This window comes from Eptatretus burgeri, chromosome 6 (assembly GCF_056783735.1).
Source record: "Eptatretus burgeri isolate ZD-2024b chromosome 6, Ebu_testis_v1, whole genome shotgun sequence".
In the NCBI taxonomy this organism is placed as follows: domain Eukaryota; kingdom Metazoa; phylum Chordata; class Myxini; order Myxiniformes; family Myxinidae; genus Eptatretus; species Eptatretus burgeri.
This window is the reverse complement of record NC_140966.1, coordinates 109518344-109539009: the sequence shown is the minus strand read 5'-3', so window position 1 is coordinate 109539009 and position 20666 is coordinate 109518344. Positions and strand designations below refer to the sequence as shown.

Below are 20666 nucleotides of genomic sequence, written 5' to 3'. Positions count from 1 at the left end.
AATGGTGTTAGTGTAAGGGTAAAGGTGATGTGGTATGATGGAATGGTGTTCATGTCAGGGAAAGGTGACGTGTTATGGTGGAATGGTGTAAATGTCAGGGTAAACGTGATGCGTTTTAATGGAATGGTGTTAGTGCAAGGGTAAAGGTGATGTGTTATGATGGAATTGTGTTCATGTGAGGGTAAATGTGATGTTATGATGGAATGGTGTTAGTGTAAGGGTAAAGGTGACGTGTTATGATGGAATTGTGTTAATGTAAGGGTAAAGGTGACGTGTTATGATGGAATGGTGTTAGTGTAAGGGTAAAGGTGACGTGTTAGTGTAAGGGTAAAGGTGATGTGGTATGATGGAATGGTGTAAATGTCAGGGTAAACGTGATGTGTTGTAATGGAATGGTGTTGGTGCAAGGGTAAAGGTGATGTGTTATGATGGAATTGTGTTCATGTGAGGGTAAATGTGATGTTATGATGGAATGGTGTTAGTGTTTTGGTAAAGGTGATGTGTTATGATGGAATTGTGTTAATGTAAGGGTGAAAGTGATGTGTTATCATGGAATGGTGTTAATGTTTTGTTAAAAGTGGTGTGTTATGATGGAATGGTGTTAAAGTAAGGGTAAAGGTGATGTGTTATGATGGAATGGTGTTAGTATAAGGGTAAATGTGATGTGTTATGATGGAATGGTGTTTGTGTCAGGGTAAATGTGATGTGTTATGATGGAATGGTGTTAGTATAAGGGTAAATGTGATGTGTTATGATGGAATGGTGTTAAAGTAAGGGTAAAGGTGATGTGTTATGATGGAATGGTGTTAGTGTAAGTTTCAAGAGTTTATTTGGTTTGTAAAAATTTAACAGATTGTTCTTTCACACCCTTTCCACTCGTGCTGTGCTATGATCTGCATTCTCTGATGTTCAACCATCTCCAGCCTTCCCAACCCAAGAACTCGTTACCAGTGATGTCACAGAGAATGCAACAGGTAATCGGAGGGAGGGTTCTCGGACTAGATAATGGCACAAAGGGGTTTTTTAATTCAAAATATATTAAAGCAAAAGCTTAAAATTGAAAGAGAAAGAGCTATAGAAAAATTATTATTGAAACCCATTCTTCATGTCCTTAAGTGAGTGATTATTCGGTTTTAACAATCAATATAATTGTAATTAATGAAAAATACAATGATAATGTCTGTGGCTTCTCATTCTTTCATTACAAAATCCAAGATCTCCATTATTTTTAGGGTTTCCACTTTACTCTTTCCATGGATGAACTTTATGCGTCAAGTTATAAATAGTTTGTTTAATCAACAATCAATGACCAAAATATTCATCATCATTGGTCAACCATGCATGAAATGATCTATTGTGATCATAAATCAAAATTAGATGTCACTTAACATGGATCACATTGTCATTGGCCAATCATAAGAAGAAATTCCATTAAAAAAAAAATCATCCTGATCATGTGGTGCATCCACACCCATCCTTAGTACATCGCAGGATAGGAAGACAAGAGGAGAGAGTGTGGGAGGGCAGGGAGGTGGAGAGAGGGGGAGAGTAGGAGAGAGAGGGAGGGAGGGAAGGGGAAAGGGAGAGAGACTTTTTGACTTTTAATTCCATTTATTATAAAAAATGTTTTTTAAAAAAAGTTTAAACTCGAATGGCACTCGGTAGAGAACATACCTTCATCAGGTTGAACAGTTTATGTTTTATAACCACTGATAGGTCGGATCTGAATCCGGACTTGAACCAAAATCTGATCCGGTCGTTATTGTCACCGAACCAACTCATCCACTAAGTTATGTCATAACTCGTCCACAACTTTTTGAGATATCCTGCTCACAGCCAGACAGACAAGGGTGAAACATAACCTCCATTCACCTTCGGTGGCGGAGGTAATAAAGCAACAAAGCATGAAAGGAGACCAAGCAGCATACTGTCATCCAAACGGTGGGATTGAAAAAAACTAAAAATAAAACTCCAGCTAAATGTGTCACACATCTTCATAGACCCCACACACTTTTCCTGCACATCATATTTTAACAAGAGTGAATGTTTCGATTGTTTTAATAGAAATTAAGTTTGAGTCATAACCGAGCTGTAATTGGTGATTTCAGAATTCATCAAAGCATTGCATTGCTCAGGTGGTTTCCCTTTCATTTTGCCTTTTTGTGACAAATAAATTGCAAGTTTAATCCTCTGACATAAAAAAAAATTCAGGAATATTGCTCAATTGTCATTTACCGAAATGACACTAACCTTAAAAAAAAAAACTAAAGGAAAAGGAACATCAACTCTGAAATATACTCATCGGGAAAAGAATACGACGACATGACATGAGACAATCAAGGTAACGATGGAACAAATCTTCAATGGAACCAATACTGGAGCCTCCAGTGGATTAACAAAGGTGTTTGTCGACTATACCCAGTGAAGCAATCTCCACTGAAAATCAAAATAAATAATTCGCGGATCTAGATCCAGATCTTCCTCAAAATCGAATCAATTAGTCCTCGTCACGCACCCAACATGTCCACCAAGTTTCATCTGATTCCGTCCATAAGTTTTTGAGATATCCTGCTCACAGACACAGACAGACTGACCGACAGCCAGACAAACAAGAAAGATGTCGTGCATGGCACGACACTTGTGAAATCTAAATCAACAACGTGCTTCTAGGTTTTGATTGGTGAATCAATCCAGTGACCCAAAATGCAGTTTCTGTTCAAACTCGGAGAGTACCGAGCCTCCAGGTGGTGGAGATTGCACATCACTTGCTGAAAGAGTATAGTCTGTGTACTGCAAGAAGACAATAGATGTTTGTGTAGTGTGCGTCAAAGGGGTGTAAAGATCTAAGTGTTTAAAAGGGTCTCAAGGGCTCTATAAGGGTCAAAAAGGGGTCTCAATATCTAAAGAGTATTTTCCCATAGTAGTTGGGGTCTCAAGGGTCTGAATCTAAAGTGTCAAAAGAGGATCTAAAGGGTGTAAATGTCTTCAGGAGTCTAAGGGGTCTTAAAAGGTCTTAAACGTTTAAAGGGTCAAGGGATTCTAAGCAGTCTAAGGGGGTCTAAAGAATTTCAAAAGGTCCAAAGGGTCGAAAATATCGAAGGGATCTTAAGGTCGAAAGGGTAATGTTATGTGGAAAGGGTGTGGGGGGGGATCCACAGCGAGACTGTGATAAGTGTAGTGTGGTCTGTGTGTTTCTAGTAGGTTAGGTTGCCGTGTGATAGGGATCTGTCAGACTAAGTCGTTTGTTACACGTGACGCTGAGGCAGCGTATGTAATTTGTCAACATGGCAGACATTAATTATATATGTGTAAATACCTCTTGTTTGTAGTTGGGGCTAGGTGATGACTTCCATTGCAAAGACACACGTGTCAGGTGTGTGCAACTCAGCCAATTACGATCTCTCTGGCCAGTGTGTGCCAGCTATGGCAGTGCAGTGTGCTTTGGAACCGGAAGTGGGAATGTAAATTTATTTTTATTCGAGCGGAACCCCAGAGGAGGACTTCGCTAGGAGGGAGAAGAGAACTCTACTCACCAGCAGAGGACCGAGAGAGGCTTCGTGTTGAAGGAGGATGAGCAAGTGGTCCACAGAGGAGCTTGTGAAGCAGAAATTATTGTGGTTCACGCTGAAGAAATCTTTGGATTGACCCAAGCTGGATTCACCCAAGCTACCCTGCCTTTTGAGAAGGGAAGGAGCCACCGTGCCTTTGGCGAGAAGAAGCCGAAGACAGGAGAGCTCCACATACACGGAGAGGAAAGAAGCACTTTGAGGAGGAGGAAGAAGAAGTGCTGACCAGGAGGCTTCGTCGGGGAAAAGGACAGAGAGGACCATGTGGCCTGGTTAAAGGCCTTCTCAACACTGGCCATGCTCGTGGCTGTTTGACTCTTTCTTTGGACACCATAATCACTGGCTCTCATCTCGCTCCTGGTTTCTTAAAGCGGGCTACTTTGAGTGATGTGTCCACCCTGCGTATCGTAGACAAAATGGAAGTCTTGCCTGCATTATTGTCTTGTACAAGTGTGATCGCTGGGGCCTAGTGGGTTCGGTTTTGCATTTTATTCATCACCATTGTATGCATGTAAGTTTGCATATCCCCATTCTCCTCTTTGTGTCTTTTGACTCGCTTGGTTTGTTCCGTTTATGACAGCGTCTTGTCAACCCTCTCACCTGTTCTTTGCTTTTTAAATTAACCCTTTAAAGAGTAAGAAAACGTGTTTCAGCCATCTGCTTTTTATGTGCGTGTTCCGTAGATTTTGGTTCATTTGGGCAACCTTGGGGAATGGTAAAGTAAAGTAGAGTAATTCTTGAACGCAGTGCCATAAAAGACCGTTTGGACCATGTCTTGGGATGAAAGGTCCCAACTCTGAGGAATCCTGTATTAACGGGCACTCGGAAGCGACATCTGTTGTCAGATCGTGGGATATACAAATCCATTGAATTTCACCCAACGAAAATTTTAAATCAAATTTGAGTGTTAAAAACTGTAATTATTCAATTTCAACGCACACAGGAAACATGGACAAAATGGCAGATGTCCATGTAATTTGTGGATGGTAAGGAACACGTGCTTGGAGGCGAGCTGGGGGTGGGGCCAAGTGGGAAGGAGCGTGGCATTAGAACGTCCCTCATTCCCGACGTCACAAGAAGCCCTTCTCTGGGCGTGAGGGTGGGTTGAGAGTCTGGTGCGATGTCCTTCCAGGTCATGTGTGATCAATTGATGATGAAATTTGGAGCACAAATAGAAAAGCAAATTAATGAAAATAATGAAATTTCTGGGGCGCAGTGAAGGGCACAGATTAAAAGTAATAATGACATGGAGAAGCCTTGTGCCGGTGTGGATGTCACTTTTCCCCGGAAAGACCATCCACGTGACGAGCCAGATAGAGGTTTTAGAGGAGAATAGGTTAGGTCCCGGGGTTTGAGAAGTGACCTCTGTGGTTTGTGGTACAGTGCTCATGGGTGCGCAGTTTGACCCCGTGGGGGTAGACTCTGGGCCCGGAATCGTCAACTCGCTGTACACAGGGTGTTTGTAAGCGGTCGTGGGGTGGAGGAGAAGGAAAAAGCTTAGCGGTAGGGCACTTACAAAGATGCAGGCCATTGTGAGTCCATGTCAGTTGGAGCCCGAATTGGTTGTTAAACGTGCATCTGTTTGATTTTGGAGTTGAGTCATAAACAGCTGGTGATTACTGAGGTATTCGAGGTGGACCCCGTGGAGGTCGACTCAGAACCAGGACTCATCGACCCGTTGTGCATGAGGTGTGTATTAGTGACCGCAGGGCAGTGGGTAAAAAGGAAAAAGCTGAAAGATCAGGTCAGGTCAGGTATGGGAGCATGCATCGCTGCGTCCACTTCCCGCCAGTAATCCAGGGGCCTCCTTCTGGCCATTTCCCAGGCAGATGCCTGGCCCATCCCCATCTCCTTGAGATGCCGATCAACCTGCTGCAACCAAGAGGCAAGTGGTCGGCCCATTGGCCTCCTCCACTCACGAGGCTCCCTCACTGACAGAATCTGGTGAGCAGGATCATCATCAGGAAAACGAGTCACATGTCCATACAGCTGCAGTTGATGTTCATGGAGTATGCAGGTAACAAATCGCATTTGAGTCTCTTTCAACAACCGCTCGCTGAACACAAAGTCCGACCAGCAATCGCCAAGGATTCTTTGAAGAGACCTGGTACCAAAGGAAACAAGTCTCTATCTCAGATCCCTGGTCAGAGTCCAAGTCTCAGATCCATAAAGCAAGACCACATCTCACAGCACTCCCAGTACCAGAGTATAGTTCAGACATCAGATTGATCAGTTCTGGTGGCACCTTACGAAGACCAGAAATCCTCCAGAGGGCATCCCAATTCACTGAATCGAACGCTTTGCAGAGATCAACATAGGCAGCAAGCAGCCCCTGCCAAAACTCTCGTCTGCATTTGCTGAAGACCCGAAAGGCAAGGATAGTCAATTATTGACCTCGTTGGTGTAAAGCCTGATTGCTCTGGGCACTGGTGTTCAAGCAGTTGGTGGCAAATCCAATCAAGCAAAGACCTTGTCCGACACCAAGAGGAGCATCACCCCTCAGTAGTTGTTGCAATCCTGGTGATCACCCCTCCCTTTCCAGAGAGGGACAATAAGGCCCCTCTTCCAGTCAGTTGGGATGATGCCTGTGTTCCAGGCAGAGCACAGAACTGCATGCAACGACATGAGTTCAGCATTTCCACCAGCCTTGAGAAGTTCAGCATGGATGCCACGGATCCCAGAAACTTTACCCTATTTCAACTGGTTCACTGTAGCCTGTTTCCACAAAAAGGTTGGATCACAGTTGATTGGAGGGTCAGCAATGAGGAGAGTGACACCCCTGACATCAAACTCAACAGCTGCTGGATCGGCGTGGTACAGACACTCAAAGTAACTGGCCCAGTGGGCCTTCACTTCAGACTCCTCTGTCAAGAGCCCACCACCCTCTGCTCTAACTGCAGTACACCAAGGGATGGGCTTGGAGGAACGCCATGCATGAATTCCCCTGCAAGCAGGATGAGAATCACTTGACCACAGGTGATGCTCTACCCCCTCACAGATTCCTCACACATAGGCCTCCTTGTACACCCTCAGTGCACGTACAGTTTTATGACAACTCCTAGAACAGCTCAGCTCTGCCATTAAGCCTGGCCATGTGACTGGTCAATGTTATTTAATGTCCCTTGAGAGACAAAATTCTTCTTCGCCCCACGGTGAGTTCCAAGACATCCACCGGCAACATCAAGGATGGTGGTCTTCAAGGCACTCCACAACTCTTCAGGATTCCCCAAAGCACCCAGACCCCCCCCCAAATCCCCATTCAGCCTGTTCGCAAACTCCACAGTGACCCTCTCATCCTTGAGCTTGACAACATCCAGCCTTGGCTGTGATGGTACCATTCTCCCAGATTTAAGCTGCAACCTCAGAGTTGCTACCATGAGCCTGTGGTCAGTGTTGAGGAACTGAGCACTCTGGTGGACCCCGCAGTGGTGGATCATCCTTCAGAGACCATCAACGCGCACATGGTCAATCTCCTTTGCCACACCACCAGCGATGGAATACCAAGTCCAGTGATGAGCTTATGGGTGCTGAAACCATGAACCAGCCACCCTTCTTCCATGACTTCTTGCAAAGTCAAGGAACTTAGTGCTATTCTGGTTCACAGTTCCTGACCCATGGGGACCAACACATGTCTCATAACCATCTCTATCAGTTCCAGTGGATGCAATGAAATCTCCCAAGACGAAGGGTATCTCGCCTGGAGCATTGATCAACCATCGATGCGAGCGTGGCATACAATGCGTCCTTCACCTTGAGATCACTCACCTCAGTCGGAGCAATAGGAGCATATACAGAGACCAGTGAAATGACACCCAAGGAGTGACGAATCCTTAGTCTCAAAACACGCTCGTTGTCTGGTGCTACCTCAACTACCATTGGATTCAGCTTATTGGACACAGCTGCAGCAACTCCTTGGGCATGGTAACCATCAGAGTGACCAGACCAATAGTAGGTGTAACCATCCGCCATGATCTTGCCACTATCTGGTCTCCGAACCTCAAAGAGTGCTGTGATACTGATGTTCAAACGCTTAGGCTCAGATGATAACAGACAGGTGATTCCAGGCACCCACCTGAAAGGAATGCTTCAGGTTAACCCAAGGAGACCACTGTCTGGTGGACAAAACCACAGCACCAACCTGACACACACGACTGACACACACTATCACAGTTCAATCAGGAAGCTTCAGGAATTTTTTTTATTTAAATGCTCAAAAGCCGGTCAAAGAAAACATGCTGAAGTGGTTGATTAAGCACACATTTGGTAGTCATGGTAGCCAATCTTGATCTTAAAAGAAACCTTTTAGCACGTATAATCACCATGATCGGGATGAACCACATACAGCTGCCACCTAAAGCTCATCATGTGCTTTGCTTGGTCATTGTGATGGCTGAGGGGGATCATTGAAACCCTCAAAATGATTGTTCCATAACAAGACAAAAGAGTTGCTAGTTTTTCATTGGACACTAAGGGAGAAACATTTGAGATGATTATTATCCCGCCCCCCCCCCCCCCCGGAGGGAGGGAGCAGGATATTGTAATCGTCCGGTTTGTTACTTACGAAATCTAAAGATTTCATAAGTATATTGATGACTTCCGTCCTCTGTTTGTGTGTGTGTTTGTGTGTTTGTTTATAGGCACGATAACTCGGGAACGGAAGAAGCTACCAATGTCAAATTACACCACGTGATTCAGGAGGGTGATGGCAAGTGCTGATTAGATTTTGGTCAAAGGTCAAGGTCACAGTGAGGTCAAACATTCGATTTTTAATGGTTTGGTACAGATTCATCGTAGAAACTTCTGGTTTGCGTCGCTACCTTCTTGAGAGACAGCTTTTATTAGACAAGGTCAGAGGTCAAGTTGAGGATTTCGTAAGTACCAGTCTATGACTGCTGGTTTGTCTGTTTGTTTGTTTGTCTGTCTGTCTGTAACTTTATGGCAAAACTGCTTTCGCAAACACTATCAAATTTAATGCACAGGTGGGCAATGAACCTTGGACGACCCCATTAACTTTTGGGTCCAATTGGATCAAAGGTCAAGGTCAAAGTCATGAAAAGATCAAAAATCGTTTTTCGCTCATAACTTCGTCAAAAATGATCTGATTTACTTCAAACTAAGCTTACAGTGAACCTTATTCTATTTGTCACTTATAATCCTACCCATTCCTATCGTGAAAAATGCATATTTGTGAAGATTGGTAGGGTCTGAAGTTTTGGGGGTCATGGTCTTCGGTCAAAATTACAAATTTTCCATTAAAACTAAAACTAGGTCACGAAAATACAACTTTACGGGAAAACGGCTGGCTCAAACACTGTGAAATTGTATCCATAGGTGGTAATGAACCTTGGAGGACCCCATTAACTTTTGGGTCCAATTAGGTCAAAGGTCAAGGTCAGGTCACGAAAAGGTCAAAATCGTTTTTCGCTAATAACTTCGTCAAAAATGGTTTAATTGACTTCAAACTAAGACTAAAATATTCCTGATTCTATTCCTTATAATCAACATTCAGGTTAAGGATGTATCAAATTTAAATTTGATCCCCAAAATAACTTTATGCCTTAAATGGGCGGAATTTGTTGTGCCTGGCACCACTTGTTTTCATAGTAGAGGCATCCATCAGGTAATATAAGCTACAATGAAGAGACTGCTTTCTGTGGTTAAACTGGAAATCACCGCATCGTGAACAAAACTTTCATCTGAAACCAAAACCACTACCTTTTGAATTATACGTGATGTTATACGTACATGCAAAACACCAATAACATTTCCTACTGCCAAATAAATGTCGTCAGTAAGAACTCCTTCAGAGGGTACACAAATGAAAGTATACTTCTGGGTTAATGGTTCGAATGCAGCATCTCGCTGCAAATGAGTAGCTGCCGTGTCTAATACAAAAACCCTCCATCCTACCCTAACCTCAGGAAGAGGAAGTTTACGTGGTAAAGATTTTAAAAAGAACAAAAAAATTATTCCAAGTTAAGGTGAAAGTCTGCCAATCAAACTAAACGACTGGATTTAAAGACCAATTTTTTTTTTAATCCATCGTAATAACCAATTAAAACAAGGAAAGGGCTACCACCAATTTCACAAAATGCTCTCTGCCTCTATCTGTCCAAAGGGAAAAAGAGGAGGGGAAAGGGGTAGAAAGATGCACAGAAGTGAAGTGGGAGATATGGAATAGAGAAGGAGAGAATAAATTTAGACACAGAACCCCTATGCACTCATACACATAGCCACCATGACACCTCACCCAAACTGACTTTGGCCACAGGGGAGTGAGAGAGACAGAAAGAGACAGAGACAGAGACAGAGACAGAGACAGAGACAGAGATTGTGTGCGAATCAATGAGTAAGTGTTTTATTATGAAATAGATAATTTAGAATGTTTCTAGATCAGATGTTATTAAATCGATAATTTGGAATGTTTAAATATCAGATGTTATTAAATAGAGAATTTAGAATGTTTAAATATCAGATGTTATTCAATAGATAATTTAGAATGTTTAAATATTAGATGTTATTAAATAGAACAGATTGAATGTTTAAATATCAGATGTTATTAAATAGAACCGATTGAATGTTTAAATATCAGGTGTTATTAAATAGATAATTTAGAATGTTTAAATATCAGATGTTATTAAATATCAGATGTTATTAAATAGAACCTATTGAATGTTTAAATATCAGATGTTGTTAAATAGAACCGATTGAATGTTTAAATATCAGATGTTATTAAATAAATAATTTAGAATGTTTAAATATCAGATGTTATTAAATAGAACCTATTGAATGTTTAAATATCAGATGTTATGAAATAGAACCGATTGAATGTTGAAATATCAGATGTTATTAAATAAATAATTTAGAATGTTCAAATATCAGATGTTATTAAATAGAACCGATTGAATGTTTAAATATCAGATGTTATTAAATAGATAATTTAGAATGTTCAAATATCAGATGTTATTAAATAGAACCTAATGAATGTTTAAATATCAGATGTTATTAAATAGAACCAATTGAATGTTTAAATATCAGATGTTATTAAATAGAACCGATTGATGAAATTAAATAGAAATATAAATATTAAATAGAAATAGCCTGGTGTTGGCGTAGTGGTTAGGGGAGCGGCTTGGGATCCAAAAGGTCCTGAGTTCAAGCCTCGTTGGCCACTTGAATTAATACACACCAGGAGGTTGACTCAGCCTGTCATCCTTCCGAGGTCGGCGAAGTGAGTACCAGTGTACTGGGCCCGGTGTATGCCCCGGTTACAATAGGTGTACCATATCCCTGTATCATAAGAGGCGACCAGGGTTGCGTCAGGAAGGGCATCTGGTGTAAAACCTGTGCCAAATCATTATGCGGATCATAACAGATGATCCGCTGTGGCGACCGCTAACGGGAGCAGCCGAAAGAAGAAGAAGAAGAAGAAGAGAAGATCAAATAGAACCTATTGAATGTTTAAATATCAGATGTTATTAAATAAAACCTATTGAATGTTCAAATATCAGATGTTATTAAATAGATAATTTAGAATGTTTAAATATCAGATGTTATTAAATAGATCCTTTAGAATGTTTGAAGATCAGATGTTATTAAATAGATCCTTTAGAATGTTTGAAGATCAGATGTTGTGAAATAGATCCTTCAGAAATATTGTGTGCATGCATGTGTGTGGGCGTGTGTGTGTGTGTGCGTGACTTTGTGTGCGTGACTGTCGCCTTACAAACAGAGATATGTTTGAGACAGCTGCATAGCTATTTCAGAACAGCTTTAACGTCATTATTGATAAATGTAATGCCGTCCATATGTTATTTGAGTGTTGCAGAGATGAAAGGTATTTGTCAGGTGCAAGGTGTGCAATAAGAAAACGGTGAACATTTCTAAGACTCCAAGTTCCAACCCATCAGTGTGACATCATGTATACACCAACCTGATTGAATTTCAAGTGCGAACGAATGATTGTTTCCTCACTTGAACGAACACACACACACACACACACACACACACACACACACACACACACACACACACACACACACACACACACACACACACACACACACACACACACACACACACACACACACACACACACACACACACCTCATTCGGCAATTGCATGTATTGTCATCTGGCGATTCCCGTTCAGCATCATTCACGTTCGCTCGAAGTCGGAGGTGAAAATGCTCAAGATCACCTGTGAATTCTCAACCATTTTTGGACTTGCTGCATCATTTATACAGTGTACTATTTTTGGTATACATAGTCAAGGCTCATGGAAGAGCAAGAACACAGAATGGATCAGGACGCAATATAACAAAAGAAACAGCAGCAAAAGGAGGAAACGCCAACAGCAGGAAGGGCAGAGAAAATAGACGGAGATGGACAAACAAGGTATGCAGTTAACGATGAGGGGTATTGCAGATTGCAAGGGGTGGACAAGATGGATACAGAAGTAAAATTTTGTGATGGGCAGGATGGTTTAACGGGTGTCAAAAATATCATGGTTTGGGATGAGGGATGATTTGATATGGTGGTGAACAGCTGTCTTCAAGTCCTCGAGGGAAGAATGAGATTGACGAGTGTGTGGAAGTTGGTTCCATAGGTGGGGGAAAAAAGAGGAGTGGTTGAGCAGTGGTTTTGGATTTAAGTAGCTTCACTAAGAGGGGGATGCTGGTGGACCACATGCATCCTGTAGGTAACTTGGGGAGGGGGGAGTGGGACAAAGCACAGAGAGAGGGTGCAAGAGGGCAGAGGGTGCAAGACCAGAAAGGAGGCCTTTAGAAGACAGAGACCACCGACCTGTTGGTGATGGTGACAGGATAGGCTCACAGACTTGCCTTCATCGCGAGAGATTCCAATAATCTTGAAAGCCTTTGTTACCATGGTAAATAGCTGAGCAAGATGTGAGGCAAGGGAGTTATCCCAGAGGGGAGAGTAGTACTCCATCAAGCTGTAGATGGAAGCCTTGCAGGGGGATAGGAGCTCTGGTGTTCCAAGGAAAAACTTTGCACGATAGATGATGCCCAGTCGGCATGTCGTTTTGGAGGCCAATTTTGAAATTGGCTTGCCCAAGAGAGATACAGTAGATCATGGCAGAGTGTGAGACCCAAGATTTTGCATGACTGAACCTCTTTGAGAGAGTTGTTGGGAAGGTAGATATGAGGGTTGGTGGAGAGAGAGATAGAGATAGAGATATAGAGATAGATTTCTCAGGATTGAAAGACATGTTCCAAGTGTTTGACCAGTTTGTGATATTGTCAAGGTCTGAGGAGAAAGAAGAAATGGCTGCCTGCCTGTCAGAAGAATGAGAGATGTCATGGCAGAGAGTGGAGTCATCAGGAAAGAGATGGAGAGGATTTTCCAGAGACAGTGAGATCATTGGTGAAGATTAGGAATAGGACTGAGCCTAGAACACTGCCTTGGGGAACTCCAGCTTTGACAGGGAGAGGAGAAGAAAGGATTCCGTTGAGAGCCACACATTGGCTACGGGAGTGGAGGAAGTCAGTAATCCAAGAGTGGAGTTGGCCTTGGATTCCATCGGCAGAGAGTTTGGAGAGCAGGGCGGGATGCCAAACTATCAAAACCTCGAGATATGTCCAGAGACGGCTCCGATACCGGAGAGACAGACGAGTACCACCAAGGAGCCGAGTCGGTTCCATAGTACTCATCATTAACTTGGCCACCATCTTATTTCCCCAAAATGCTCTGACCAACCATGGTGTCGCTTCTTGTACAACTTATTTTGAAGGACAATGTAAATCGCACAAAATTTTACCTTTAAATTAGTACTTCACCAAATTCTAGAATACATCGTTAACAGTATTAACCTTGAACTTCAATCATTTTTAGCTCACCTGGAACATCATTCAGGGAAGGCATTAGCATTGTGTGTTGTCTGACCATCTGCTCGTGAGTCAGTGAGTCAGTCAGGCTGTATGTAAACAGTCGCATCTTCTTCTTCGAAATGACACACGATTTCGATTTAACTTGACCATAACCTTCATCAACCACGATGCACTAAAATTTGTTCACGGCATAAAATAAAATAAACTAAAAATCAGGGTCCAAGGGCGTTAAGGTTTAAATGGTGGGGAGGCCGAACCCCGCTTGGTCTCTCATGAATACAAGCCCAAGCTATGGACTCGTGATTATCAGCGATCATTCAGGTGGGCTATCAGTAGAATGGATCAATGTCAGACGGTGTCTTTGACTTCTGGTTGACTGTACAATGAACACAGAAAACAATGTAACGGTTGAAATGAAATTGTATTTTCAATAAACAGATAGTCACATGATAAGGTTCACCGTGACAATCAATGTACAACTCCGATTCCCTCACCGAGGTGTCTTCGTACAGTTTGTCTGTCCCACCAGCCCAGCTCCTGCATGATCACCTCACCCGCCAGGTACCGTCCAACATCAACTCCCATCTCGTTGAACTCACTCGATGTCCTTGTCGTCTCAATGTGTTCACAAGCAACTCCATTATCCAAATCAAGGGTTGGTGTATATAAATCAAATTTATATTGTGTAACAATTGATTTTAATCATTCATTTCTACGCATTTACCAATGTCCATCAACAAATACAGTGATCCATGCATACTGGTCCCCTTTTAATTGATGAAGGGGGGCCTAAGGGAGGGTTTAACCCCCCCAAAATAGGTATTTGCTTTCTTTTCTGAAACGACACACAACTTCGATGAAACTTGACCACAACCTTCATCACCCATGATATACTAAAATTTGTTCACGGCATTAAAAAAACAAAATCAGGGGTTTGCCCCTCAAAAGAGGTATTTACTTTCTCCTACGTTACCTATTTTGTGGATTGTCCGCACCCACCAGTGGTTCCCTGGTTCTACCAGATGAACGCTGGGGCATTTCTCCTATTTTAAGTCCTCTCATCTCAATTATCAAAAAGAGATTAACTTATAAAATGGGTTCTGATGTCCGTCCATCCGGTCATCCATAAACTTTGATATCTTTGCAACTCCTCCTTTATCACCGGGATGATTGTTCTGAAACTTGACACATGATTACAAGACAGTGACCCTTACAATCGCTCAGGCTTCGATTTTTTTTGATTTCGGATCATGGTGGCTCTCAGGGGTCGGGTGGGGGGGGGTACCCGCTGAAACTTCGGATCTTTACTCGTCACTTATTTACCCGATACAGCCCTTCTACTCTATGGTCCGCAGGATCGTTCAGTCTTAGATTTTTAGATTTTGGATCAGGTGGGCTCCCAAGGGGGCTCCCAGGGGGGTTCCCCCAAATTGACTCAAGTCTAACGTCCGTGACATTTCTCAGATGTTGGATTCAGCAGAGGTCTGAACTACAACCAAGACATGACCATCAGCCCACTCGGAGGGAGATTTTTTTACTTTATGTGAGGGAGAGGAGTCCCTGCCACATAGTCCCCGTTTTTGCTGTTTCGAAGGGTCGACACAAAAAGGATTGAAACCCCCCACACACTTACTAGTGTAATTAATGGTCTTAACCGTGACAAGCCTATCTGTGTTAAAGGGTAATGAAGGAGGTGGGGGAGATGTGAAGAGGAAATTTGGAGGTTCAGAAGGAAAGATGGGGGGAAAGGGGACATTGGATTTACAATGGCACCACAGCACTAGACCTACATTTACAAGGGGCCCATGACGACCCAAGTGTGTTTTTGACATGTACTCATCGTGATACATTTCAATAAATGACATATGTAGAGAATGTAACTCTACTTTTAAAAAAGAAACTATTTGAAAGTTGTACATACTTGTATACAAACTTGTTTGGTGCAAGCCCACAAAAAGTTAACCCCCTTGGGTAAGACAGCAAAGGGAAGGAAAGCATAATGGGGTGAGGGGGGGGATAAAAGTTAGGTTTGGGGGGTGGGGGGGTTGTACTAACTCTGTTTTACCCACACATCCTCTACATGAAGAAACAGGGTTCGTTACTGGAGCCTGGACCTGGTCTCCGAGTACAGGTAAGCTATGATGTTTCTAAATGCAAGGTTTATTGTTCATTCCATAATTTACAATCTTGTGCTGAAATAATAGAGTAATAATGTGAAGTTTGTTTTTAAAATATTCATGGAAACTTTTTTGAAAAAGGGATGAATGCAACATATGGGAAGGGGTGGGAGCACCCCTTGGGTTGTATGTTTGATATCTGTAACTTGCCTTGTCTTGCACCACAATTTGTGGCTGGATGCACAAAGTCGGATAATAATTCCATGAAGTTCTACAGTCCCCTGAGCCTGCACCAGTATGGTGTGTTGTCAGTGGCTGGGGAAAGGACGTGGGCCGACGGTTACGCACTGACATACGTCGCGCTTCGTGGGCATGGCCGTGGCTCGGCCATCTTGTCCATGCATGGATTATGTCCTCACGACTAAACTTTGATCTGGCGAAAAACTAAAACGTGTTGTGATTGAACTCTCCATGAATGGAAGATGGGGAATAAATCCAATTGGTGCTGGTTCCCACCTTGACAGTCTGGTACACCCTCCTCCCCATTTACAGCTCAGTCCCTTCCCCCTGTCTATAACCCACCTGCCCTCCAATACACCCCACCCCCCACTATCTACTCCATTCTCCCCCCTCACATCTACAGCACAGTCCCACCTCCCCCACTGCCCCCTTGTTTCCAGCCTGGTCCCAACCACTCCCTCCCCTCCTTCAAATCTTTGACCCTTGACATGAAGGTTGCTCTTAACCTTTGACCCCTGACATGAAGGTTGCCCTGAACGGACCACTCGCTCGGGGCGACGGAGCACCAAACACTCGCTCGGGGCGACGGAGCACCAAACACTCGCTCGGGGCGACGGAGCACCAAACACTCGCTCGGGGCGACGGAGCACCAAACACTCGCTCGGGGCGACGGAGCACCAAACACTCGCTCGGGGCGACGGAGCACCAAACACTCGCTCGGGGCGACGGAGCACCAAACACTCGCTCGGGGCGACGGAGCACCAAACACTCGCTCGGGGCGAGGGAACACCAAACACTCGCTCGTGGCGACGGAGCACCAAACACTCGCTCGTGGCGACGGAGCACCAAACACTCGCTCGTGGCGACGGAGCACCAAACACTCGCTCGTGGCGACGGAGCACCAAACACTCGCTCGTGGCGACGGAGCACCAAACACTCGCTCGTGGCGACGGAGCACCAAACACTCACTCTGAATGACGTTGCGAGCAAAAGCATCTGCAGTGAGTGAAAGATTCGCTCAGAAGTACATGGCGTGGTACCGCTATCGACTGTAAGGCGTTCAGCAAGTGGCTTAAGTACTCGTGTAAGCACTCCAATTCAATGGTTGATGAGGAACGGTTGGTGAGGCTGTCACTGCATAAAGGGTCCCTTTAAATTTAAAGCCAGTCTTCACCACGCACGCAGCAGTTAATGAAATAAAATGAATTCATTCAAATAATGACTTTATCCACCAAAGAGTTGCAGCTTAATGCAGAACAACCCTGGAGACATCGCAAAGTTCAATCGCCCTTGAAATAAACATTGTAGATAATCCACCATCTTGTGTGCTCGTCTGTTCATGCGTTACGCGGTACATCGGTTCGAGGTCCACAAATGTTATAACTCTATTTTAAAACTTCCGTTTTTCACCAGATTTGCTTTGATTCCTTGCAAAGAACCTCACGAACCCTCCGAAAATATAGACACAGATCTGGCAGATGCTATGGATATGCAGTTCCTCTGGGGGACAGGGCGTGAGGTCCAGCAGTGAATGCATTAAATCATATAGCTCAATTAAACTGATTAATTTTGTTACGTTCCTAAATTTTTTGTTCACTCAATATAATTCTTCAAACCATAGAAAAAGATAAGTTTAATGCTTTGGAAATTTCACATTTTCTTGCTTTTGCATGGAGGAGGGAATATAGCCTTGCTTGCTTAAAGTAAATTGGTATATCGGCTTAGTTATGAGCTGTTATTTATTAAAATTATCAGGTTTCACGACAGATTGCGAAAATTATTTAGTCTGGAAAATATCCAATCCTCAAAACCGAAATAATATTTTGATGATTTACTTTAATTGGTCTGTGAGAGTGTATCATGGAAAATCATATCATATAATACATGAAATTGCTCCAAGCTCCTAATTTGAAAACTATAGGACTTACAAAAGTGATGTATACAGTGATTCGTAACTATGATGAACAGGCATTTGATATGAATGAGAAAAGTGAAGAAAAAAAAACTTTATCGTAAAGAAATCGTGGTGGCCTGTTCCAAGTCAAGGCATGGTTGAGCAGGCCAGAAAAACATGGCGACTTAAGACCCCAGCGAGGTTACCCAGAAAACGCCTTCAGATCCCAGAGAGGGAGGTGGCCGAGGATCACCTGATGAAGGATAATATAATATGGAATAGGCAAAGCCTTGAAGCGAACGTAGAATTCTTCTTACATTCGATGCTGCAATTTCCGGTTACTTCGGCCTGGATTCGGGATCAGTGATCAAATAATGTAAATCACGATTAAAAATTATTTTTTGATGATGCGGGAGATATCTTTATTAAAATCAGTGGAGGAAATATACACCATGTCTGATATTTGGGTCTTTCATGTCTCCGACGATGTCTTTATCTCCCAGGACGCATCATTCCCCATGACAAAAACCGGAAGCAAAAGGGTCATAGCCGACGACACGGATTCCAAATTGCCAGGGTATTGTGTTGTTGTTGTTGTTGTTGTTGTTGTTGTTTCCTATTCTCTCATGTGCACGCATTGAGTATGAAGCTAACTACGTTCGCGATAATTAAATAAGGCCGTTAATAATCTTCAAAAGGGGTGTTTTAATTAACCCAAACACCCAATATCACTTCCTTGGAGTTTTCTTAGTATGCATGCAAAGTTTCAGGTTGCGAGGTTTCATTTGTTTTGGAGTTATGGAGAAGACACACAGACACACTGACACACACATAACACAATACACTATTTGACCTCGTGCACACCCAATGACATGTTCCATACATTCCCTTTCCATCCCCTCCTCCTCCTCCTCCTCTCCCAACCTCTTCTCTCAATTTCAATCTCAACCTCTTCCATCAGTCTCAGTTTCTCTTTCTCACTTTTATCATCCACTATTTCTGTTCTCCTAAGAAGTGATGAAAGGGTTGGTGTCAGGAAGGGCATCTGGCCGTAAAAAACAAAAAAAAAAAAACACAAAACCCATTGCCTCAAAAAGGGAACCATGATGGAAGATTTTCATGGGACCCGCAAGGCAAAACCCTGCTCTAGCAGGGAAAAATGGCCTTAAAATGATTGTGTGTGTGTGTGTGTGTGTGTGTGTGTGTGTGTGTGTGTGTGTGTGTGTGTGTGTGTGTGTGTGTGTGTGTGTGTGTGTGTGTGTGTGTGTGTGTGTGTGTGTGTGTGTGTGATGAACCATATAGACCTGGGCAGCTCGTATCTCACTCGAATGAACCATGTGTACATGGGTAGGATGCGTCTTACTGTTATGAACCTTATCGTGTTATGTCGTTAAAGATATCCTAATTAAAGTAAGTGGTGTTTCTGTTGCTGTGGTGAATCCTCGTCCCCCTTGTAAACAGTGAAGGGTGAAGTGCGAGGAGCATTTGAAGACCATATGCTGAATGAACAAGAGGAAGAGGAGGTGACATCTCAGTGTACGTTTAAAATCTACTCACAAATGAGATTAATTGCTTCACTGATGGGAATACAAATCTTTACTGCGATGGCTAATGTATGGGGCAAAACAACAACAAAAAGAAGATTCCTCGGAGATCTTGCCCTGCGTGCAGGGATAACCAGCGTCACAAGATGGCATTTGCAATTTCGACACATGCGCCCACGTACCCATTCACACAAACCACCCTTTTGGTTTTTTAATTTTTTTTAAATTTTTTTGTATCATAAACCTTTCCGGGAGTTCCCTGAATCCATCATCGATGAAATCCGTCAATCCGTTCAAGTTATAATAAGACAAACAAAGACAGACAGACAGACAGACAAACAAACATGGCTCCTTTCATAATGTAGATGTGGGTTTGTGCAATACAGGACTTTTGAAATGATGTACGAATGCAAATGAGGCCGTTCACACATGCATCGTATGTGGGTGCACATTTAACCTGTCGTTGCGAGCACGAAATCAAAATGAAATAACCTTTTAAACATAATTTCCAGCATTTAAACGAAAGAGTGGCAATTTCAAGATGGTTTACCAGAATCGTTCTGTTCCTGCATGCAAACCAAGTTCGCAGAAATGTAGGGAATACGAGAAATAGCCATGGATGATCGGATTCGAGTTCCCACCATTTCCTGTTAATAGAAGTCAGCAGTGAATAACGCACACGCACACACGCACACCTCCCTTTAGCAATACATGCAAAATCTCATCGAATTTCTCTTGTGACCCCCGGAACCAACCAACCAGTATATCAATAACATCCCTCACAGGTCACATTCCTCAACCAACATGATTAAAAGTACATTCCATCATTTTAAAACTCACCCTGTGCGTTCACGAGCCACAGATATTACCTTCCCATCGGTGCTACGAAGCACCCAAACCAGGTACAGTGCCTAACTCAGGGACGTCTGCCTGAGACATCTGGACCTCACGGGAACAATCGCTGGCACAAGATTTGTGTGTTTCCACATCACGAACACAAGATTTGTGTGTTTCCACATCACGAACACAAGATTTATGTATTTCCACATCACGAACACAAGATTTGTGTGTTTCCACATCACGAACACAAGATTTATGTATTTCCACATCACGAACACAAGCTTTGTGTGTTTCCACATCACGAACATATGCTTTGTGTGTTTCCACATCACGAACACAAGATTTGTGTGTTTCCACATCACGAACACAAGCTTTGTGTGTTTTCACATCACGAACACAAGCTTTGCGCGTTTCCACATCACGAACACAAGCTTTGTGTGTTTCCACATCACGAACACAAGCTTTGCGTGTTTTCACATCACGAACACAAGATTTGTGCGTTTCCACATCACAAACACAAGCTTTGTGCGTTTCCACATCACGAACACAAGCTTTGTGTGTTTCCACATCACGAACACAAGCTTTGTGAGTTTCCACATCACGAACACAAGCTT

The 20666-nt window shown here is 43.1% G+C and overlaps 1 pseudogene across 1 annotated transcript in view; it reads left to right on the top strand.

The window, feature by feature from the left end:
• LOC147025586 (uncharacterized) overlaps window positions 1-20666 on the top strand; it is a 50105-nt pseudogene that overhangs the window by 12437 nt on the left and 17002 nt on the right. Inside the window, exons 2-3 of the transcript XR_015059583.1 lie at window positions 924-974; window positions 19130-19204. The product of XR_015059583.1 is annotated as an uncharacterized LOC147025586 (transcript). The remainder of the gene's footprint in view (window positions 1-923; window positions 975-19129; window positions 19205-20666) is intronic.